The following is a 25,512-nucleotide window of genomic DNA, read 5'->3' on the forward strand; positions in this document are numbered from 1 at the left end:
TTTATACTAAGCATTGGTATTTAAATACTTTTCTAGTGCTTAAGGACAGTCAATATTGACATAAGTATTGAATACCTGCCAACTTTTACAATTTATTGGTAAAATTTATGGAAATTGCAGAATTTTACGCTTTTACGGATAGACGGTGTCATTTTACTACTTAGTGGACAAAAATTTGCTAATGTTAACATTCGATAATCACTCCACTTCCGTACAATCTATTGTTTGCGTGGGTCGAAGGCAAGTTCACGATAGTCGACAACTCATTCTTTGAAATGATTAGTATTTTTAACCATGTGATGTTTGTGTCGTTATTGGAATTGAATTTAAAGCTGGGATAACAGTTCTTCCATGTAAATCTTAGATGTCAACAGGCTCTGCTCCGCAAATTCTTTCTTCCGCTTTGTTTGCTTGTGATTTAACCTATATTCTTTGACCGCATGAGTGTTGTTCTTTGTTCACGAAGTTGGCGGTTCTTGAATGTTTTGGCCTTTAAGGTTATGGCATATTTTAATGAAGTGTACAAGTTTTTGTGTTATAACTTCGTGCTTCGCAGTTTCCTGTATTCATTGGACTAATTACATTCGTTTCAGTAACTGTGTATACCGCTATTAGCAAAGCCCATTAAATTATAAAGAAGGAGAAGAATTACATTCGTTCCACATGTGTGTATGGTTTTTACCATGTGCATATTCTTTGTTCTCGAGGTTTGTGCATATTCTTTGTTCTCGAGGTTTGCGTCGTGTTCATTTAATGGTTTAAGATTTTGTGTGCTTTGACATGTTTTAGTAGAGTGTTTACTGCCTTGAGTGTTTGTTATAATTTTATTTGACGTTCAGCATCCAGGTTCCTTTGGATGTTTCAGTAGGTATCAAAACATTTGTTCTTGGATATTTTCATACGCTATATTCCTATTGTACATTATCATGAATAAACAGTCCATCAAAATCAAAGAAGTGATGATGAGTTAGTTATTGGCATTGACTTAACATAGTGAATTATCTCCAGGATAAATACAGATAAATCCCTGTTCTTTTCATCAGTGAGATACAAGTTTCCATTCAAGGATGATGTGTTAAAGCATGCTCATGTTGTTAGGTTGGACAAGATTGATGATGCACAGTTTTCTTCCATTCGTTTTTTCTTGGAAAAGTTTCCTATAATGTTCTACAAGGAAAAGAATGAAACTACAGATGAGATGGTAAATGAGCTTCAGAGGCAGTTCACAGCTCTTCAGGTAGATGACACTTTGGTTGAAAATCAAGATGCTGAAAGTGATTCCAGTTGGGCACAAATATCAAGAATTCATGGAGTCGATGGACTTCTTAAGTATGACCGAATTTCTATAGTAATGCTCTCTATTCTCACCATACCCCATAGCAGTGTAGAATGTGAACGTGTTTTCAGCCTTGTGAAGAAAAATAGAACAGAGTTCAGATTATCAGTGTCCAATGAATCTCTGGAGTCTATTTCTATTTTGAAGACCAGGAGTTCTAGTCCCTGTTACGACAAAACATTTTCTCAATACTTTTTTGCAGGAAGCTAAAAAGGCCACAAGTATGACTTTATGAAGTCAAACTAGTGAGTGATTTGCAGTGTGTATTGTATTATTTCTTGGCTGTGTTATGTTAAACAAGTTTTATCGTGTAAAGCCTTTTTCACTTATCGCATATCTGCTTAATTTATCAAGGAAGTACTGTTATGTATGCTCCAAACGAATATTCACCATGCCTGCTGCTGTTTAACATGGATTTCTTCACGATAGTTATGTTCATCTACAAATCATTGGCCTATGATGTAAGTAGATAGGATTTCATTTAAGTATCCTGTTTAAAGCATGAATTATTGTATTTTGTAGCCCAGAAGTAATATTATTTTCGTCAAGCCAGGGTATTACATGTTACAAATCTCACGTTATGGTCCGTATTGAAATGTTCATACGTATCGCCCTGCTCTGGCAAACTAGCAAAAGTGAAAAAATAGCGAATCTGCATTTAAGGTCTATGATCTACCCTCTGGCAAAGTATTGCATCTGTATCTTATTCTATACTAGCTGATATACCCGTGCTTCGCTGCAGAATTCTATATTGTATACAGAATTCTAGGTTAGGTAGTGTATGTGAGAAACCAGTAATATGTGTTCTTTGTGTTGTTTACTTCCTTGAACTTGGTTATGTACTATTTGGAAATGGAGAACTCTGGGAGTGTGTAAAAAGAAAATGGTGTGATTGTTTGTGGTTTGTAGATGTCTGGAGAATTAAATCTTGTGTGAAAGTACGCTCTGTGTTTTGAACTGTGTTTACATGTATAGATGACGTCCAGTAGTTTTTTTTAAATGTTGGTGCAAGGATCTGTGACACGGGTAGTGCGCGAGTGTCTAACCCAACATTTAATTTGGTGACCCCGACGTGATAAGTATAACTGTACGTGCCACAATGGAGAATTTGTGTAAGAAACGGAAACCTGTGAGGATATCATTCACGAAAACCTCCCGACTTTTACTAGATGAGCTAATGCATTGATGGATGCGCTTGAGAACGGTTGGCTGTTGAGAGAGCTCTTGCATTATTGTAGTGATAAAGTAGTGAAAACCTATTGAAATAGCTTAATTTTGTGTATATCTGATTCATTTAGTGCTGTTTATATAGTGGTGTTTCGTGCTTGTTGGTAGAAATTGGGAGTAGTAATAATTATTTAAATTTTGTAACAAGTAATTCAGTTGGTCTTCAGTAAATTACGTTTTCTGGGTTAAGTAGGCTAGCTAGGTGCACCTTGTTTCGAATTTAGGTTTAGGTAATACTTTAGGTAACAATATTAACTTCAAAAATATTTGTAAATACCGGTATCTGTAGGTTCGTTGGTTGTACTTACAAAGGCAGATTATCATAAGGAATAGTACCGTAACTTCTGCAGGAACTTCTCCGGTATTTCGTATAGATATACGTTCAAACTATCGCAAAGGTAATAATTTACTACATTAAAAAACACGATACGCCTGTAAACTTCCATTTAACCCTCCGTTACACGCGCCGCGGAGTGAGAGTCCGCACTTTATTATTCTTTGGTATCATAGGCCGAAAATGCAAGGCAGAACGAGCTGCCTTCTTGTAGCTTCCTTCTGCAACAATACAAAGGCCGTGACGGCGTGAGAATGTCGGAGTAATCGCCGAGCTGTTGATTACAGAAGTTTATATTGTCAACTGCAGACTTGCGGAGTCTGAGTCCGCAGGCGTGTATTGGTGAGTTGTTAGTCTTACTCACTCCTTTGTTAAGTCGTCCACACTTCCGTTATTATTTATTATAAAATTATATACTTTTATTACCTACAAGTGGAGCAGTGGGCTCATTATGATATATTTTCTACTTGTGATTATTTACAGTGAGAAAAACACGATATTACAAAATGAGCTATGAATAATTATTTTGTGTCCTCTTTCCAAGGAGTTGGCGCGATTTATTCCGAGAGTTATAAATCAAATCGAGCAGTCATTGGACGACGATGAAGTTAGTGCAATTGATGATAGTGATCGGGACGTCGTAAACGACAGTGATCATAATTCTGAGAGCAAACAGTCCACGTACGAAGAGAACGTGACTGAAAGTGAACAGCATGGAATATATGTTGGAAAGGACGGGGCCGAGTGGAATTATCGCCCTGCAATAGAAAGGTCAGGCAACCTGAACATAATATTATAAAACACTTAGGAGTTGCCATGAATACTGAGACGCCAGTTGAAGCTCTGCAATTGTTCTTTACCGACGAAATGCTACAAGAAATCGTAACATGCACAAATGACTATATATACCCTTGTGTCATACAAGTCAAGAAAAGACAAAGTTGTATTGGTTCTATCTACTTTCCAGAAAGACCATTCTATTGATGACGATTCAGATGGATCGAAACCCTCAATGATTACCTTCTATAATGACACGAAGTCGGGCGTTGATAAGGTGGATGAAATGAAATGCACTTACTCCATGGCAAGAACATCACGACGTCGTGACTTCTTCCGTGCGATATACATCAACTAATAGAATGTAACGATTACAGTTTTATTCCAAGGAGTAAATTAATAACCAATTATTGTTAATTTACTATTAGTTTTGCCAAGTCCTGTGATTTCCAGTTGATAACTTCTAATTTATCCTAAAGGACTGAAATGTTCTTGTAAATGTAGATTGTATACACATTTATCAATATAAATAAAATCAAATAAAGTAATTATGATGTAAGACAGATTGAAAAAAGAGAGAAATAAGGAATTCTTGAAAAAAGAATTGAAATGAAAAGAATGGAAGCTTACAAACAACCGCGGACTGTCAGTCCGCGCGCGTGTAGTGGTGTTGCAACAGAGCGCGCGTTTAACGGAGGGTTAAAAAGAAGTTAAAGAGATTGCACAGTAATAGTTAACAGTCGTATTGTTATTGATTATTGTCGCTCCTCATATTCAAATATTGCATTGTTGGCTACAGTCCTGAACAAAGGGTGTAGTGTAGTCAAGTAAATATAAATAAAAATCAGCTGACCTTGTATTCCATTCATTTGTACTTCTGAGTAGGTAGTTAGTATCCGTAATTTATATTTCGCTCCCTCGATCTTTCAGTATTTATGAGCGGTTAGCTAATAATAATAAAGTTCATATATCCCAGTAAACAACAACGGCCGTATCTTGCCTGCTATATTCGTATGTTATCTTTCGTGTGTATCTATTAGACCCTAATACTAATAATAATTTGTCTAAGCATTTAGCTTCGTTGGTAATCTTTGAGTACAGTAGTTCTTGCAAATTTCATTTCTGTTGTGCTTAGTAGTGACATACGGTACGGTACCGGTATTGTAATTAGGATACGTCTGAAAGTAGTTAAAAAATTAGTGTACTGTACAGTAGTATACGAGAAATATCCTATTAGAATTTAGTGTGCTTATTTTATTATTGTAAAATATTTGTGTAGTACTGGTGTAGTAGAGGTATCCGTAGAAACTCTTACTAAAATATTGTTGAAATTAGGATAGGCTTAATTGCAGTTTGGAATTGTGTAGTTCTTGTGTATTACTTTCGATATTCAGTAGTTAACAGCAGTTTTTATCCTGTTAGGGGTTGTAGGATATTAAAAAAAAAAAATAGAGCACGACTAAGTGGTATTGTAGTGTAGTCGTATATTAATTACCTTATTGTTGTGTACTATCCCAGACAATATATCCCTCCGTTCATTTATTTTTTTGCAAATAAGTTACTTTATTTTTTTAATTTATAATTTTTCCCCCGTAAAGAATGGCTAAGGAGCGCGAGTGTACTTATTGTGGGTGTGGTGAGGCATTGAGGGGTATGAGGGAGGAGTTGGAAAGTTTGAGGGAGATAATTAGGATTCTCACAGAAGACAGGAAGGAAGATAGGACTCCCTCAAACAATGTACAGGTTACAGTAGGTGTACAAGAGGGAGGGGAAGGAAAGGGAGGAGTTGTAGAAGACAGGTGGTCTAATGTTCTAAGGGGAAGGAGATTGCAGGCCAAGGGCTCTATTCAGGATCAGAATTCAGGACAGGTGTCTGTGCGAAATCGGTACGAGTCACTCCAGGTAGAAGTAGGAGGAAGGGAAAAGGTAGGAAAGGGAAATGTAGAGTAGAGGATAGGAAATGACAGGTGGAACAGGGTCATGGGAAGGAGAAAAGGGAGGAGGAAGTAGCTTCTGCAGCTATCAGGAAAGATAGGGCTGACCAGGAGGGGAGGGGATCAAATGAGGTGGGTAGGGTTGAGGCTCTGGTCATGGGGGATTCCATCGTTAGACACGTGGGGAAAGTGTGTGGAGGAAAGGGAACCAGGGTAGAATGTTATCCAGGAATTAGGTTGAGGCAGATGTTGAGGAAAGTAGAAGAGAGAGAGGAGGGGAAGGAGAAGGTGGTAGTGTTTCACGTTGGTACCAATAACGTAAGGCAAACTGATACAAGTACCAACATAGTTGGAGATGTGTGGGATCTGGTAAATGCAGCACGGGTGAAGTTTAAGAAAGCGGAGATTGTTATTAGTGGAATACTGTGTAGGAGGGATACTGACTGGAGGGTGATTGGGGATTTAAATGAGACTATGGAGTGGGTATGTGGGAAACTGGGAGTGAAATTTCTAGATCCTAATGGGTGGGTAGGAGATAGGGATCTGCGCCCGGATGGCCTTCATTTAAACCGCAGTGGTACGTATAAGTTAGGAAATTTGTTTGGAAGGGTAATAGGGAGGTACATTCAGGGAAACGGGATGGCCTAGGGAGCGGTGATAAGGGAACAGGGAACTGGAAATCAAGTAGGGATGACATAAAATTGTTAGTGCTGAACTGTAGAAGTATTGTAAAGAAAGGAATAGAATTAAGTAATTTAATAGATATATATTTACCAGATATTGTAATAGGAGTTGAATCATGGCTGAGAAATGATATAATGGATGCAGAAATTTTCTCACGGCACTGGAGTGTGTATCGTAGAGATAGGATAGGAAAGGTGGGAGGGGGAGTTTTCATTCTGGTGAAAAAAGAATTTGTAAGCTACGAAAAAGTTAAAGATGAGACACATGAAATTCTAGGTGTAAGGCTCATTTCTAAAGATAATAGGCAACTTGATATATTTGGAGTGTACAGATCGGGAAAGGGTAGCACTGATGCGGATTCGGAATTATTTGATAGGATAGTCAACTATGTGGGAAACGACATGGAAAGAAATGTGATTGTAGCGGGAGATCTGAATTTGCCAGATGTAAATTGGGAAGGAAATGCGAACGACACGAAGCATGACCAACAACTGGCAAATAAGTTAATATGGGAAGGACAGCTGATTCAGAAAGTGATGGAACCAACCAGAGGGAAAAATATCCTGGATGTGGTGCTGATAAAACCAGATGAGCTCTATAGGGAAACTGAAGTAATAGATGGTATTAGTGATCATGAAGCTGTTTTTGTGGTAGTTAAATCTATCATACATATGTAATATTACGATCTGACATAGCAGCCAACTGAAAATGTTTAAAGTATAGTCTAATGGAATGGGACCAATTCCTTCTTTTTACTGTTTGTTTTTCACTTTCAACTGGTGGAGTGCATAACATATACGAGTTGTGTTAGATCTGTATTATTGTTGAATTTGTTGCAATTTGTAAACTGCTGCATACTAATGAAAATATAATCCTAGAACAACTAAATGAAATATATCCTCAAATAAAATTCACAATGGAAACTGAAAACAATAACACTATAAACTACTTAGATATATCCATAACCAGACACAACAACCATTTAACATACAGCATGTACAGGAAACCTACCCACACATCGAACACAATAAAAATAGATTCCACCCACCCACATACTCACAAGAAAGTCGCATACTATAGCATGATATACAGAGCATACAACATTTCACTCACGAAAAAAGATCTAAACAAAGAATTGAACCTAATTCACGAAATAGCCAAACAGAACGGATATAAAAGAGAAATGATAAACCAGATCATCAGCAAAATAAAAAAACAATCAAAAACTAAATTAACTAGAACCATCAAAGACAAAACAGATTACGCAACTTTTACCTACAACAACAACCATATACACTCTATAACGAACATCTTTAAAAAACAAGGCCTAAAAATAGCCTACAAAACCACACATAACAATACCAACATACTATATAACTCCAAATCAGTCAACAACATAAATAAATACAACCATTCAGGAGTCTACCGCCTGAAATGTAATGACTGCAGAGCCAGCTAGTAGGACTTACAGGGAGATGTTTTTCAATACGATACAATGAACACGTAAATGCCGTCAAACAGACACTTTTCAGCAATGGGACAACACATTAACGATCAAGAACATAAATTTACAAGTATCAATAATGACATGCAAATTCTCAACACCAACCCAAAAAGCCCCTTGCTCAGTATACTAGAAGAATTTTACATAAACCTAGACCAATACACAAACCCAAACTTCAACTTAAATGAAAATACTGACAAAAATAAAGTTCTTTTTAACACAGTCATTCCCCTCCTAAAAGATCATTATTTAAAAAGAATCAACAAACAACAACCTACACATACAAATGAACCGCTCAAAGATCTCCCCTCATCCAACCCCGCTTCCGTCACAAACGCTCCACCCATCCCTCCAAACCTCCTCTCCGCCGCCACTAACTACAGTCCCAGGATAACACGCAACAAATCTCGACAGGCAGCCACGCAAAGCATACAATCTCAACATTCAACGTAAGTAACACAACATATAACTTACATTCTACACCTTTATTATACACCAATTTACACACCTACTATTTCTGCTTGCAGATAATTAATCTACAACACACAGAAACCTTCATGCCATTACCATAAAATGCAAATTTAAATTCCATCAAGACGCACGGCACCTCGAACGAGCTTTATTTTACAACAGTCGCCATTCAACCAGCAACGACACACTAACAACTTCCTAATGAAATCCATAGACTAAGATTATTAACCAAAAGCAGCAGTTTACAAATTGCAACAAATTCAACAATAATATAGATCTAACATAACACGTATATGTTATGCACTCCACCAGTTGAAAGTGAAAAACAAACAGTAAAAAGAAGGTATTGGTCCCATTCCATTAGACTATACTTTAAACATTTTCAGTTGGCGGCTATGTCAGATCGTAATATTACATATGTATTATAGATGGTAACAACCCACAGTACTACTGTTTAGAAATGTAAACCCCATTTTATACATGATATAACAAACATATGAGGTATCACTTATCAATACTTTAGAAATGAAGGATCCATTTTAAAAAGGTATCACATACTAGTATTTTTAGTAATGAAGGATATATTTTCAATTAACCCTTTAATTAAGCTTTTTCCTATGTTTACTCCAGTGGACTTTTTAAAAAAGTGGAATACCCCAAACATTAATACAAAGTGGAATTACGTCTTATTGACGTCACAATAACCAATAAGCTGTGATATACCTCTACAACAAAATACTTTTAAGACTCTATAATGGACTCATTATCACTAATGTGTATGAGTGAAAAATCTTAATCCACAATTTGTAATACAAGTGTAGTATGATCAAAAAGACTCTTAACAAGTACTTTTTGAACAAATGATGTATATTTTTTACCATTTTAGCAAGATATTTGTTAATGTTTTAATCATGTGAATCAATCGTATTGAATGTAATATTATCAATACCAGATGTGAATAAGTGTAGAACCCATTACATGTACAAAAAGCTTAGACACAGTGAGCCAATATACCTCATACATAGCACGCTTAAAAACTAAAATGTACCCACTAGTACTTTAATGACATAACTTTTAACACTTGATTTAATTGAAATAGTCACCAAATGTAACTTTTCATATGTGATGTTTTTATAAATTCTTTTTTTGTGTGTCAACTGAAGATGATCCCCAAGGGATTGAAACCGGTATTGACCAATTTACTAATTTAGAGTAAATAAACTAATGTATTGACAAGGAGGAGATTTTAGACTTTCTTTATATCAGAGTACCAATCAATACGGAAATGAAGCTGATAGACTATGATAAACGGTGTGGTTTCGTTACACAAAGCATGAACCCTGTACGGTTCAGATAAAGACTGCGTATGAAGAAAGCAACTTCAAAAAATTCACTTTCAAGCGTCGAAAGGGCCACCCATCATAGTCTGAACCAGTGAAACCTTAGTCTTCAAGATTCCCCATTTCTGATGCCAAACGGAAGGATCTTGTAAAACTTTGCGTTGACCTGCATATCCCAAAGGCATACCAAGGGTTTTATGAAAATCTTCCCTCATCAGCAACAGCGAGAGATGTACCTGAGCCAAACATTTCAGAGGAGTCCGACTTTGAATAGATTGGAAAAGTGTCTTTTTAGTAGAACAATAATTGTCAAATATTTACTTTAATTATTTTGTTACTACTGGAAAGTGCCTTCAATTCCTAATGTAAAAATGTTCTAATAAAAATATTAGTCACACGTCGTATTTTCTTCAAATTTGTCTTCTTAAGTACATTTGCATCTACCTAATAGATCATTATTAGTAAAACAGAACAGTTTTAATGCAGAATGAACACCTTACTATATGATAATCAATGAGAAGTCTAACAATGAAACTGCTTTTTCTGCCCTAAAAATTAAGAAAAGCACAAAATGCAAAACTGCCCTTAAGCATGATGGTGAATAAGATTCTTTTCACAAATAAACCAAATTGTAAATACAAAAATGGATTTTTTTAAATTTTTTTTTTATTTGCTTTACGTCGCACCGACACAGATAGGTCTTATGGCGACGATGGGACAGGGAAGGGCTAGGAGCGGGGAGGAAGCGGCCGTGGCCTTAATTAAGGTACAGCCCCAGCATTTGCCTGTTGCGAAAATGGGAAACCACGGAAAACCATCTTCAGGGCTGCCGACAGTGGGGTTCGAACCCACGATCTCTCGAATACTGGATACTGGCCGCAATTAAGCGTGTCGTAAGGATGGAACAATTATTTGGACTGTTACCGACAGTAGTGGGACACACACCCCCCCCCCCCCTCCCTGGAAGGATGGATTTTACGTGAGCAGTCAGTTTCTTTTAGCTCTCCTGAAAAATGAACAAATTGCACATTCAATAGTCTGCCAGAGTGGGGACGATATGTATTGAACAGGTGGAATTTATAATCCAGTATTTATTTATTTAGTCTGATCCAGGACACCCTAGATTTGCCATAAAACACAGAATAATACACAATAACAATTTTGAGGGAAGATAAAAAAGATTAATGTTAATTACAGTTAACCATGTTAAATGGCATGAACTCCATATAAATGGTGACGAAGAATCGAAACGGAGTATTTGATGAGTGAGACGACTATCTCATCTTGTAGGCTTCTCGCTAGTTTATATTTTTGTCGCCATGTGACGAAAGATTTGGGAATTGTTCCCCTCGCGCCAAAGAAAAGTCCAGTCACCGTAATTTTTTTAAAGTTATATGACTCAAGAAAGAAAGGGATGGTTGGATTATAGATATCCTTTTTCTCATTGTCTACGTCAGTCGGCTGAGAGGCTGAAGATTCAAAGCATACCGTAGGATCAATAATTTCTGCTTCGTTCCTCCGTCTGTCAATCTCTATAATATCAATCCTGCGAGTGCTGCCTCCTTCGGCGAGGCAGTGGACTTCTTCGTACACTTCTAGATTTTTGAGACGAAGAGCATTAGCAATCAGGTTTCTGATGATGTTATGGCGTTTGATTCTAAGCAGTTCTCCTTGAGGGCAACTCCCCAGCACGTGTGGTAAGGTTTCATACTCACTGCAGTGTCTGCAGTGGCCTGTTCTGGTAGAATGTCCCGGCAGAGTACGTACTGGTGCAACCATCGCGGTCATCTTCAACATCTCCCTCCATTCCGAACAAGTTAAACCATCTCTTCTGGTAACCCAAGAATTAGCAGCAGGAACTTGAGCAAATAACTCAACACCTCTTCCTTTTTGTGGATATGCACACCAAGCTTCAAATTCGCGTTTTCTAAGTATATCGCGCAGTTGTCTAACAGATTTCGTTGATGTCTCTTCATTGAGTTGAAGTTCAGATAGGCAGCGAGTTTTTATTGCTGTGAAATTTCGAACAGCATTTACGTGGGAATCATTCACAGCTTCTAGCTTAAGATTGATGTTCAGCTGTTGAAGGTACGCTTCCCAAGTAGCGCGCATTAGTGCTAACCCTTTACATTTGTGGCTCGAATATATCATACTTATAATACCAATATAATGGTCCATTATTGGACATTATAAATTTTCCAGCTAACTCATTCTTGGTTGCCTGCGTTTCGCCCTCGTGTGCTAAGTTAGGCTCGTCAGTTGGGACTTAGCACACCACCCAAGACGCAAGGCTAGTGCATACCGTGGAGGCTAGTGCATGCACTAGCCTTGCGTCTTGGGTGGTGTGCTAAGTCCCAACTGACGAGCCTAACTTAGCACACAAGGGCGAAACGCAGGCAATCAAGAATGAGTTAGCTGGAAAATTTATAATGTCCAATAACGGACCATTATATTGGTATTATAAATTTACTCATTGAGGACAAATATTTTAGGTTCCCTATGGGAATCAACATCTACATCATTATATCATACTTGTCGGTGTGTCACTCGGAAGTTGTAGAATTTCTTTAAGTGCGCTTCTGATCATGTTGTCGGCTTTTAACAGACTTGATTTGGGAATTTTCTCAACCGAAACAGTCTGGAAGGGGTATATCAGTGTAGGGCCAATAAACTGATTTATTACAGTCAATTTTTGATGCGGTTGGAGTAAGTGAGTCCTGGTAATCTGATCTAAGTTAGCTTTCAATTTTTCAAGTACCTGATGTTCATTGAAGACTAAAGTCTGTCTGAAAGTTGCCCCTAAATATTTTATTTCTTCACTATCATTTATACTTCTAATGTTTCCAGAGACCGTCACGATATCGTCAGAATGAAGTTTACCATTTTCTATAATAATGGCATTTGATTTGTCTGCATTTATATGTAAACCTATTTCTTGAAGCAGATTTATGACAGAAGTGACTAGGATTGAAGCTGCTGCTTGATCTTTAGCTATCATCACCAGATCGTCGGCAAAGCATAGGGATGTCAAAGGTACAGTGTTAGGACTCAATTGAAAACCATACATTTCTGATACTTCGATGTCTGTGAGTTCATCAAGGATGTGGTTTATACCCCAGTTAAATAAGAAAGGTGAAATGGGATCTCCTTGCATCACTCCACATTTGATGTTTATCTTATCTGTATGACCACGAGCAGTTTGAACTTGTGTTGTGTTTTCTGTGAGAAGGTTGACTAGTAACTTCTTAATGGATCTGGGTAGTATAGAGTTCTCTATTGTCGCCTTTAAGTGATTGTGTCCAATACTATCGAACGCTTTGCTGATGTCAAGGAATACTACGCAGCCTGAAATCTTTTTCATTACAGCTGTTCGTAAAATGCCATCAACAATATTCACCTTAATGAAAGAGCCAGGGGTCATGACAAAACCTCTTTGGAACTGGTTCAAAGGGATGTATTCCCTTACAATTTTATCAAGGATCTTACTTAATATGCGCCGAATAATGGAGCAAATACTAATCGGTCTCCATTTGGACAGATCATTCTCTTCAATGCCTTTATGTATAAGAACAGTTCTCGCTGCCTTAAGGACCTCAGGAATGAACCCACTTTCAAATATTCTTCTGATGATATGGGCTAAAATATTAGCAGCAAGTGGGTCATAAACAGATTTCAATAAAACCTTATCCGGACCTGGGCTAGTGTCAATTGCTATGCTCTTGATAGTAGAGAAAACTAACTCTTGAGATATTGAAATTGTATCATCTAAGGTTTCATTCGTATGATCGATATAGGAGTCTCTCATGCAATCATTAGGAGTTTCAAATCTGTTCCTAAAATATCCTTCAACAACATCTTTCTCTAGTTTCAAATGATTAGTTCTTTTGCCACTTAAAATTTTTCTAATTGCTTTCCTCCTTTGGTAAAAATATTCATATTGAGTCAGTTCATACTCGAATTTAGCCTTCCGACGTTCACGATCATTCTTAGAGGATCTCTGTGGGTTACTGGAGGTTTTATACTGTCGGTTGTTATTTTTGTAAGTGCCACGTTTACGAGCTTCAATATATCTAGTAATTGGACTCTTTGGACCTGGCAATAGGTCTGTAGCTGTGGCAAGGAAGTTTACAAAATTAGTGACTTGTTCATTGAATTCAGCATCACTCAATTCATGCTGAAAAATATCTAGCCATTTACTCAGTTCGTCGAGGTAAGGTTTATTTTTTTGCTCTCTTTGATCAGAGGTTATTTCCAACTTCGTTGACTGACCATTTTTACTAGAAATAGGAATAGGAACTGAAGGTGGAATTTTAGACTGGCTAGGTGTAGTCATAGATGGATTCAACAAGCAGGCTCTGTATTGCTCTGGGTGTGATTTACTTATATGTATCTTAAGGCCTTTATACATTTGCCCGCAAAATTGACATTGTGTTTTGTTATCAGTGGTACTCTTATTGGTGTCATTTGCAACCATAGTACAGGATGTATAACCTCGATAATATAGTTACAGATTATATTTGTCAATGATGATAATTTAGTAGGCCCATAGACATTATTACTATGAAACTGTAGAATATATCAGAAAGTAGGGATGTGCAAATTATTTCGTCTTGTAAATCAAACCATGAATTGAACGTATTATAGTGGGATATTTAAAGAGAGTTAAAGATGGCAAGAAGAGAGAAACAAAAATATTGAGAACATAGCCTAATTCAGACGTTGAATGATTAACGGACACAGAACACTTATATGATAACAAGCGGCTACCTTAGTAATATGTTGGAATTACCGCCTAGATGTCGTTTGTTTATCTTTAGCTTCCCTGTATACACTACTGGACATATAAATCAACGCCGAACAATATAAATCAAAATGGCTGTCGTCTTGGCAAAAATTCAGCACACTTATTTCGTGAAAATTTTCTATAATGGGAGCACGGGTATGATAGATAACATCAACTGGGGCACTATACACCTCAATACGCCACAAAGTACACGAATCAGCCTATAAATAAACATAATTCAGCGTGTTATTATTGAAAGAGGCACATCCATTTCTTGTTGCTCACTACGATATCATTTGTCACCTCACTTTAAGCCGGGTTATTGTAATCTATCAGTTTCATGTCCGTATTGATACTTGGTATTCACAATCACAAAGAATGGGTACTGTCCACCTAATCAATACTTTATTATGTCTTGTTAATATGCAGTACTGATTTCGACCTTCACAGAGGTCATCCTCTGCTGGTCATGAGATCTAAAGCTAACTTGCTTAGTACAAACATACCAATGAACATATGTAACGATTCACCAATATGAATTAAACTAAAGTGTACCTCAAGAATGCTATAAACATTTTAAGTTTAAAAATTGTATTTCACCAAATTATCTATTACTCACAAACATTACAACAGAATTTTATGTAACATATACATGTCATAGAATATCGATGCTTGTTTTTTAACACTAGAACGGCCAGAGCGGTCATTTTGACCGTTAGTGAATTTCAAGGTATTTCCACGCTCGTACTTTTTAATGCACGAGGTTGTGTTTTTGTGACTTTTAATCTTTTAGGGTTATGTACATTCACGCCAAAAATTACATCCGTAGTTGATAAGGGAACACAGATATTGTCCCTTTATACCTAGGAAGGCCGTAAGCGGTCATTTTGAACGGTTCACTTCCTTGGTACGGTGAGCTCTATTCTGCTCACTGCTTGCTTCCTGTGATATATTTACAACTGGCGCTATAGGGGCGTATGATGTAACTAAATAGTATGCCTCTAGCAGTGGTCGCGAGTGGACGAGTTAGTGCCTGTCCCTTGTGTATTATAGCGCGTAATAATGACTAGGCGGCAAAAACTTACTCCTTGAATAGCTATAAGCTATATGAAGAAGATGAATCAGGAGACGAGATACATTATCAGATATAGACGTAATGAGTGACGATGAGGATTCTCTACCTCAACAGTGTGGCAATGTTTTGGATAGTGATAGCTATTTGGCTAATGAAAATATTCACACAGTGGACTTTGCACCTACGATAGACGCAGTTACTCCTTCAACCAGCCGTGATCAGTCTTGCAGCAGAGAATGGTCTCTTAGCAGCACGCCACCTGTTTGAAGAGGAAGGGGACGAGGTGGGAGAGGTCATGAACTGGTATAGTCTTCTTCATTTGCACCAGGGGATCAGTTATGTGGTAAGGATGGAACAATTATTTGGACTGTTACCGACAGTAGTGGGGGAAACCCCCCCCCCCTCCCTGGAAGGATGGCTACTCAGAATTTACTGAAAGAGGCAGCAGGGCCTACTTCTCACACTAAGCATAACGTAGAGACTAATAGCAAGATTAGTGTCTGACGTTTATTCATTGACACATCCATGTTGAAGCATATAAAGATGAGCACAGAGACCGAAGCTCAGACAGACAATGGACAAGTGGTCTATTTTTTTGGAAGAATTAGACTATTTTATTGGTATATTATACGCCCGTGGAGCTTATAAACTTACTAGTCTAGCCGTAGATCACACATGGTCTTCTTTATGGGGTCCCCCTGTTTTCACCAACACAGGAACAGGTTCAAATAAATTCTAAGGTATTTGCGCTTTGATCTCTGTAAAACTAGATCCACTCGTTTGCTGATTTGCTTTGGTTTCTGCTATTTGAAATAGATTTATTGAGAATTGTTATGCTTGCTATAAACCAGGAGCGAATGTCACTGCTGATCAACAACACTTCCCCAGCAAAGCTCGGTGCAGGTTTGCGCAGTATATGGCTAACAAGCCAGATAAATTTGGCATAAAATTTTGGCTACTGGTGACGTTCTAAGTATGTGTGCAATGGGTTTCCTTATCTTGGGAAAGACAAAATGCTACCTGCCCATGAGTCACTGCCTGGAAATGTTGTCCTGAAACTTATGGACCCTTACCTCATGAAAGGACATAACATGACCACTGATACCTTCTTTACATTAGCAAAGTTGGCTGAGAGACTGAAAGTGAAGAAAACTAGTATTGTTGGAACAATCAATCGAGTGAGGAAGGAAATCCCGGAGTCAATCAAAGCACTACGTATGAATCTGTACGAGACTGTCGTACTCCAGAAGGAAGATCACACTACTCTCACAGTATATCAAGGAAAAGTGAACAAGAATGTGCTTCTAAGTATACTGCACCCAAGCGTTCAAGTCAGTGAAGATAACAAGAACCTCCCTAGTACTACTGAATTTTATAACGGAACTGAGTATGGTGCGGATGCAGCTGATCAAATGGCGCGTATATACACCAACAGGGCTGGATGCCAAAGTTGGTCTGTAGATGTATTTTATAACATACTTGATCTAGCAGCAATAAATTCATGGATAGTATACATGGAAGTTACGGGACAGAGAATCTCTCGACATGATTATATTCTTGAAGTAATACAAGAACTAAGATCTGATTTTGTGAAGACAAGATCCCGGTTGATTGAACTGCCTACATTTAGTCACCATAAGACCTATCTGTTCGGTGCGACGTAAAACCACTAGCAAACAAAAAAATCCTTACACTTCAGCCTGAGCCTTCAGGTCTAATGTGCCAGTCGTAAGCGACGACAACATCAAGTGAACTCCAATTATAAACAGAACTAAACCTCTGACACATGTTCTTCGTGCAACAAAATAGTCTGCGGAAAATGTTCATGTGAGTTATTAACTCGCATAAATTGCTTGTCAAGTGCCTAAATAGGCTTGTAAACAAATTGAGACTGTTATTTTTATCATAAGTTTTCATAAAGGAATTCAATATCAAGTCCGTCAAAATATTTCATCGTTACCTATTAGAAGTGAGAGAATATGAACAATTATTAATACTTAACAATGGATTGATCTGTATACAATACATCCCAATTGTTAACTATGTTGTTTTAAAATTAATAATTGAACATTTGCATGTTTCCCAGATCCTGGATGCTAGATATATGTCAGTAAGTGGCAGCAGTCAAAATGACCGCCTGCGGCCTTTATAGGTATGAGGAAAGTTCGGCCGTTCTAGTGTTAAACCAGAAGACACATCATATCATTTTATATTTTATATATTGTATATTTTAATATTATCACTCATGTGTTGACATTCTTCATTAGATTTAGTAATGTTTTTAAATTATATATTAAGTTAGCTTTAGATCTTATGACCAGCTGAGGATGACCTCTGTGAAAGTCGAAATCGGTACTGCATAGTAACAAGATAATAAAGTATTGATTAGGTGGACAGTACCCGGCGAGGTGATGCATGGCTACTGGGTGAGTAGTTCCTAGCGACCCCCTCCAGATACCGGGCGCCCTCTGGAGTATATAGCCTTGCCTTCGGTACATCTCCTTGGCTCTGCCGAAGGTCGACGTCCTATTTCCGGAGTACTCGTGGGACCAAAAACGGTACCTCTCTCTTCTAATTCTTCTGTTCCAAAGGGTGGCACCCTTCAGAAATCAGTGTCTAAGATTGCTAAGAAACGAAAGCGGTATAATCCAGTTCCAGTGGATTATGTAAGTGACGAACGTCTTCCTCGATTTCTGGTTGCTTCCAGGATCGATGGTAAGAGTTTTCGTTTCCTTTCATGATCGGCAATTCCATCGAAGAAATTGTTGCTGGTGAAGTCGACGAGATGTGCAAGCTCCACGATGGATCCGTACTTATCATGACATCTACGGCTGAACGGTCCAGACGGCTTCTTAAAGCTAAGTTATTCGGAAAGGTAGAGGTGAAAATCAAGAAGCACCAAACCCTTAACTCCCTGTTCGTCCATATATTCCGGCACCAATGAGGTGCTATAACTGTTAAAAGTTTGACTACACCTCATTGTGATGTACAGGTTGGACAACCTGCAAAATGTGTGGGAAGTGCGAACATGCTGGGGTTGAATGCACACCACCACCTGTGCGTCAACTGCCCGGGTACACATGCTCCAGTATCCAAGGAGTGCCCCACATTCAAGAGGGAGAAGAAGATACAAGAGATAAAAACACTGGATAAGCTATCTTATCCAGACGCCCGGAGGAAGTTCAAGTCCATGGCTACTCCGGAGTTCTCCATCTCCTTCGCTGAAAAGGTCGCAAACGTGCGGATCACTCCACAGAGCTCTGTACAGAACACCAGTACTGAAAATGCATCGAAAAGTCAAAGCCAGCAACAAATTACAATAACTAAAGAAACTGAAGATTCAAATCGTGAAGCACCGAAAAGAGCGTTACTGTCGACGTTGCCTGGGAAGGGCCCTTCCCAGGAACGTTCGCCTGGGAAGTCCTCCCCCAACAGGGCAGGAGGAAAGACTTCCCCAAATAGGGCTGGAAAATCCAGCCATCCTTCCAATGCCCAGATCATAAAGGAGGAGAAGGTGAAGTCACAGAGCTCCCTTAAAAAATTGGAGAAGAAGCCTTCTCCAAATCAGTCAGGGTCCACTGGATCCCCGAAGAAATCCGGCAAGCCATCTGCCGGCTCTCCTCCCAAAAAGAGAGAAACGGTGGGCAAGAGCGAGAGGCCCCGACGCCCTCTTGTTCGATCACTTTCTGGAGAACCTAGTTCTCCCAGGAAGAAGGCCCACTGTTCCCGAACGAGATCACCGTCCGTGGAGGGTCCAGTCACCGAGCCTCCTTCTGAGAAGACAATGGAGACCGAACCACTCATTGTCGTGGATAGTGATTATGACAATAACGGTACCGACAAAGACAGCGGAACCTGGCAGGTAATGGACCGAATGAAGGGCAAGAAATTGCTCTGAATTCGAGGCTTTACCTACCACACAATGGCACTATTGCAGTAGAACTGCGGTAGTTATCACTGTCGCCTAGCTGAGTTAAGTCAATTGATATCCATCTATGCGGCTTCCATAGTCTGTCTACAGGAATCTCGTTTGAGACCTGGACACTACACGACTATGAGAGGACAAGGTAACTAGAATAAAAGGTAGGCAACTCCGGCGGTTGAAGCTTCCATTGGCTGGAGCGCTTTGACGTCACGGGATATGAACGATAGCGACTAAGGTACACAGTCGCAGAACAGCAAGCCTGTGATTTCTCGTGCCTGTGAAACATCTTCTCAATCTTTCATCAAATAATAGTTTGGTTTAGTCCAGTTCAATATGTAACGGCACTTCCAATAGATTTAAAAACGTGAAAATGCGTTAAATTTCGTCACATGCTGAGCAGGTAGAACATCAAGTATCAAATACATAACATATAAATATATAAGTAATAAATTTATTGCCTTGCAACTCAAAATAATTAATTTCCTGATGAAGTAAATGTTTATATCAAATGTCATAGGTAAATATACATCATATGGACATCTTAAAGGAATTATATTAAATTACTAGCAAGATACCCGTGCTTCGCTACGGTATTATACTGAAATTTATATTGAATGCTTACTGTTTTATATATAATCCGCCGAAATTCGTGATCTGACTGGTTTTCTGAGAGATTACGGCAAAATTCCTCACATTTTTCAATCTTTCTTTCCAGCAACCGATTTCGTACTTCCCGAGGTAGGTCCAGGTATTCCACGCGGTCAGTTTGGTCCCTAAATCTTTGCCATCTTTTCCTATAAGCATTTTTAGTATGGATCAAATCCTTCAGGAGATCCGGCGTGGTGTCGTCTTGGGTGCCTTGGCGCTACTGAACCCGCGGCTTGACTGTATTCGTAGTCATTACCAGGCCAGCACCCGTTTCAAGCGTGGTCCGCTCAATTTGACGACGGTCCAGTACATTATTATTATTATTATTATTATCAGTAGATATTCTGGACCCCGCAGCAAGATGCAAGACCGCTACTTAGCGATAAATTACATCTGCTACCATTGTCATTGTTGACAATGTGACCAGCACCATTGTCGCGCGTAGGCAAGTGTGCGGGATTTCTGGCGATACGAATGACATACTTACGTGCATTATTGACCTTATTATAGAGGAGAATAATTTGACGGTCAATCTCATTCCTATCGTTTATTTCAAATGTGTTTAAATTTTTATTTATATGCCAGGAGAGTCCACTGTAATCTAAGAATGTTTTCCGAAGGAAAAGATGGCTGCAGAAATCGAACATAGGAAAGATTAAAAATGATCGATTTATGATCAGAATAACTACATTGAAAACCTACAGCCTGTTTCCAGTCATTCGATAGGATCAGGAATGGAATGAATAAAGCCCCATCTAGAGGCGAAAATAGGAATTGTGCCGGCTGCCGAAGCACTCCTCTGGGGCAATGAGCGATGAATGACAAATGAAATTAAATATTGGACAGTGTTGCTGGAATGAATGATGACAGGGAAAACCGGAGTATCCGGAGAAAAACCTGTCCCGCCTCCGATTTATCCAGCACGAATATCACATGGAGTGATCGGCACTTGAACCGCGGAACCCAGCTGTGAGAGGCCGGCGCGCTGCCGAGTGAGCAACGGAGGCTCCTTGTAAGTACATTATGAACAGTAAAATCAATTGGTCTCACCTCCTTTTACACACCACCGCCGTTAAGTTTATTTACACCCCCCCACCCAAGAAAAATTAAAAGAAGGCGAGTTTCTTTATGTTCAAAGGAGATTCCAAACACCAATGTTCACGTCTATTACCTTCAGTTTTGAGATATAAGAATACCCATAAAAATAATTCACCTTTTTTTCACTTCCTTTCACCCCCCCCCCCCCCCCCCCCGCGCCCCGCCCCCAAGGTGAATTTTCCGGCAACAAATACTTGTTTCTTTAATAGTAAATGATCTTCTAAATACCAATTATCACGACTCTTTAACTTCTTCAGTTTTTGATTTGTGTGTCCTCATGAAAGGAATTCAACTCCTTTTCACTCCCGCCGCCCAAGATGGTTTCCCCTTCAAAACGCGGTTTTCTTTGTTTTTAAAGGAGAACCAAATACCTATTTTCACGTCTGTAACAACTTTAGATTTTATTAGATATATGTATTCTCATAAATTTAGTCAATTAATTTTTCAATTCTTTCACCCCCACCCCTCCACTTCATTGGATTTTCCGAAAATACGTGTTTCTTTACTTTTAAAGCAGATTCCAAATATCAATTTTCAGGTCTGTAATATCTTCAGGTTCTGAAATATAAGTAGCCTCATTAAAGGCATTCAACCCCTCTTTCCCTCTTTCCCACCCTTCCCATTGGGATTTTCCGAAAACAAAAAAGTACGTGTTTCTTTATTATTAAAGGAGATTAACCCCTCTTTCCCACCCTTCCCATTGGGATTTTCCGAAAACAAAAAAGTACGTGTTTCTTTATTATTAAAGGAGATTCTAAATACAAATTTTTACATCTATAAACTTTAAAAGTTATGAGATATAGATGCACTCATTTTAAAAATTCATCCCTTTTTCACCCCTCACCCCAATTAATTGGATTTTACAAAACAAAAATACGTGTTTCTTTATTTTTAAAGGAGATCCCAAACACCAATTTTCAGGTTCTGAAATATAAATAGCCTCATTAAAGTCCTTCAACCCATTTTCACCGTTTTCCACCCTTCCTATGGGAATTTTCCAAAAACAATAAATCAAGTGTTTCTTAATTTTTTAAGGAGATTCTAAATACCAATTTTTACATCTATACACGTTAAAGGTTATGAGATATAGATGCACTCATTTTCAAAATTCACCCCTCTTTTCACCCCGTTAATTGGATTTTCCAAAAACAAAAACAAAATACATGTTTCTTTATTTTTAGAAGAGATCAAAAGTACCAATTTTCAGGTCTGTAATATCTTCAGTTTCTGAGATATAAGTATCCTCATTAAAGGCATTCAATCCATTTTTCACCCCTCCCATTGGGATTTTCCGAAAACAAAAAAATAAGTGTTTCTTTATTTTTAATGAAGACTCTAAATACCTATTTTTACATCTGTAAACTTTTAAAAGTTTTGAGATATAGATGCACTGTTTTTAAAAATTCACCCCCCCTTTTCACCCTCCCATTAATTGGATTTTCCAAAAACAAAGAAATACGTGTTTCTTTATTTTTAAAAGAGATCAAAAGTACCAATTTTCAGGTCTGTAATGTCTTCAGTTTCTGAGATATAAGTACCGGTATTCTGATTAAAGGCATTCAACCCTTTTTTCACCGTTTTTCACCCCTCCTATTGGGATTTTCTGAAAACAAAAAAAATACGTGTTTCCGTATTTTTGAAGAAGTTTCTAAATACCAATTTTTACTTCTGTAAACTTTTAAAGTTTAGAGATATAGATACACTCATTTTAAAATTTCAACCCCCTTTTCACCCCCTTAGCGATGGAATATCCAAAAATCCTCTCTTAGCGAGCACCTACATCTTAATATGAACGCATCCCCAAAATTTCATTTCTTCATGTCCAGTAGTTTTGGCTCGGCGATGATGAATCAGTCAGTCAATCAGTCAGTCAGGACAAGTTATTTTATATATATAGATTAAAACGTACATATCAGCCTTCTTATTGGCATATTTTCTCAGTGCTAGCTCTTTACTCTTTTCATTAAAATGCCATATCCTAATAAATGTCCTGGTCCTTACGTAGAGACAAATTATTTTGTCATGGAATACTAGAAATTTTGACTAAATAATAGAAATAAAGAGTTTTCATTAAGTTTTTGCATCTGGATACAGTCTTACCGTGAAACACACCATATGAAATTTCGAACTGGGCTATATTATTTAACTACTCATGACTGGGATGTGTGAGGCGCCCTTTTGAAATAACCGAGGTCCAGTAACAGGTCTCTTTTCGCACAACATTTTTGTCTCTTTCTTTGTATTTACTATATATCGGATCACGGATACTGTATTATTTCACGGGCTTCAAAATATATTCAGAAATAGGCTATAAGTTATTAACATATAATAATGTTAATGTTATTGGATTTTACATCCCACTAACTATGTATTTGAGCACCTTCACCACTGGACTGAGACAGTATCAAACCTGCTAAGTTGGGCTAAGAAGGCCAGCGCTCTACCATTTGAGTTGCTACTCAGCCCAGCTATTGGCACATAACAATAATTATAGAAAATATGATTTTTATTCAGTCATTTATATCTGACTCTATTTTACCATACGAGCTGTAATAATGGGGATATTCTAGAGTTTATTACAAAGTGTTTCAACAACCAAGCATTGCTGACGAGGAAGCATTCTATTGCCATCACAGTAGCAAACTAACTGGCTATGATGGTTGTTGTCATTATTGTCTTTATAATATGCAAAATAATAATAATGTTATTTGTGTTGCGTCTCGCTAACAACATTTACGGTTTTCTGAGAGTCGAGGTGCCGTAATTTTGTCCCATGGGAGTTCTTTTACGTGCCGACAATTTATAGCGCTGCACACGTTTCCATAATATGTTGACTGCATTTTCATCAGTACAGTGGTTCTACTTCAGATACTGACAACACGAACACTGTTCACGTAGTGAACCACTATAAAAGTATTATGTATCCGTGATCCGATATACAGTAAATACGTAGAAAGAGATAAAAAAGTCGGTTGGTCACTTGCTTTCTTGGCTTACGCTGCGTGAACCATCAACGATAGACCCCAAGTGTAAGGGTACGAAATGTAGAGCATAGAAACCTCTACAAAAAAGTCCGCGATGGCACATACCTATTTCCAACTGGTTGCCCTCTAGAAGCGATTTTATCCAACAGTCCGCGGTAAAAAATATAACTCCTTAAAATTAAATAATTATTTCGATATTATCCTAGAGTTCCTCATCAAAATAAATTGTTTGACCTCCTCCAGTATTTTATAAGGATTAGAATAACCTTGTCAGGACATTATTTCCATGAATGGTTCAGAAGTTATGACCATTTTAGACTGTAGTGGTAATACGTGTCAGCAGGAAGGGCGAGCACTGTCTCATATCACATGACATCATGTAGAAGGCGGCCAGGGAGAGGAAAAAGTGAGCGCGATGCAGGAAGAGACCCCCCTGATGAGAGGATATCGTCTTTATTCCAAAGACAGATTAGCTGTGGATGCGCGGCAACTGGGGGCGTTTGTACCCTAGTTCGCTCCGACATCTTCAGCGAAGAAGTACTGTTCCGTACTCGGCTAGATGCAGTTGCAGTTGGCAAACCGTTGCCAGTAATGACAACGGTTTGCAACGTGTACATTCCACCGGATTACGACCTTGAAATTCGTGCACTACAAGATTTGATCACTCGGTTGCCTCCTCCTATCCTCATGCTGGGAGGTGTGAACGCCCGTAATATACTATGGGGTTCTCAGTCTTCCTGTGCCAGGGGGAGGATGCTCGAGCGAATGATCAACCTGTTTGATCTTTGCATGCTTAATACATGGCAACCGACACATTTCAGCAGCGCCCATGGCACATCCTCGCACCTAGATGTCACTTTGTGCAGCCGTGCGCTAGTTCCCCTGCTACGGTGGCAAGTACATGACGACCTTTGTGATAGTGACCACTTCCCGATAATTATTTCTTTCTTGAATCAAAGACAGTCCGAAGTACCCAAGCGCTGGTTACTTCGGCGGGCAAATTGGCCAGAATTTTCGAAACGCAGTGATGGCTGATGATATGCTGGAGTCTGTTGACGACCACGTTTCTTCCATTACTACTGGAATTTTGGCTACTGCGGAGGAAACAATTCCTTCCTCATCCGGTATTAGTCACCAGAAACAGGCCCCGTGGTGGATGGACGAAATTGCAGCGGCCATATGTGATTGGCGACGGGCTTTTAAGCATTATCGTCGGAATCCTACGATGGCCAATCATATCACATTTAAGCATCTGCGTGCGAAGGCCCGGTTTTTTGATTAGAGAAAATAAGAAAGCTACGTGGGAAAAGTATGTGTCATCCATCATCACAAGTGTGGACAAAACTCCGCCTATTGTCGGAGTACAGAATGTGCCCTCAGTACCCGGAATTT

General features: G+C 38.6%; 1 protein-coding gene across 2 annotated transcripts in view; it reads left to right on the forward strand.

Moving 5' to 3' along the window:
• Positions 1-25,512, forward strand: part of CCT7 (chaperonin containing TCP1 subunit 7) — a 267,536-nt gene that overhangs the window by 227,585 nt on the left and 14,439 nt on the right. The window lies entirely within an intron of this gene.

The sequence above is a fragment of the Anabrus simplex genome, chromosome 8 (assembly GCF_040414725.1).
Source record: "Anabrus simplex isolate iqAnaSimp1 chromosome 8, ASM4041472v1, whole genome shotgun sequence".
Classification (NCBI taxonomy): domain Eukaryota; kingdom Metazoa; phylum Arthropoda; class Insecta; order Orthoptera; family Tettigoniidae; genus Anabrus; species Anabrus simplex.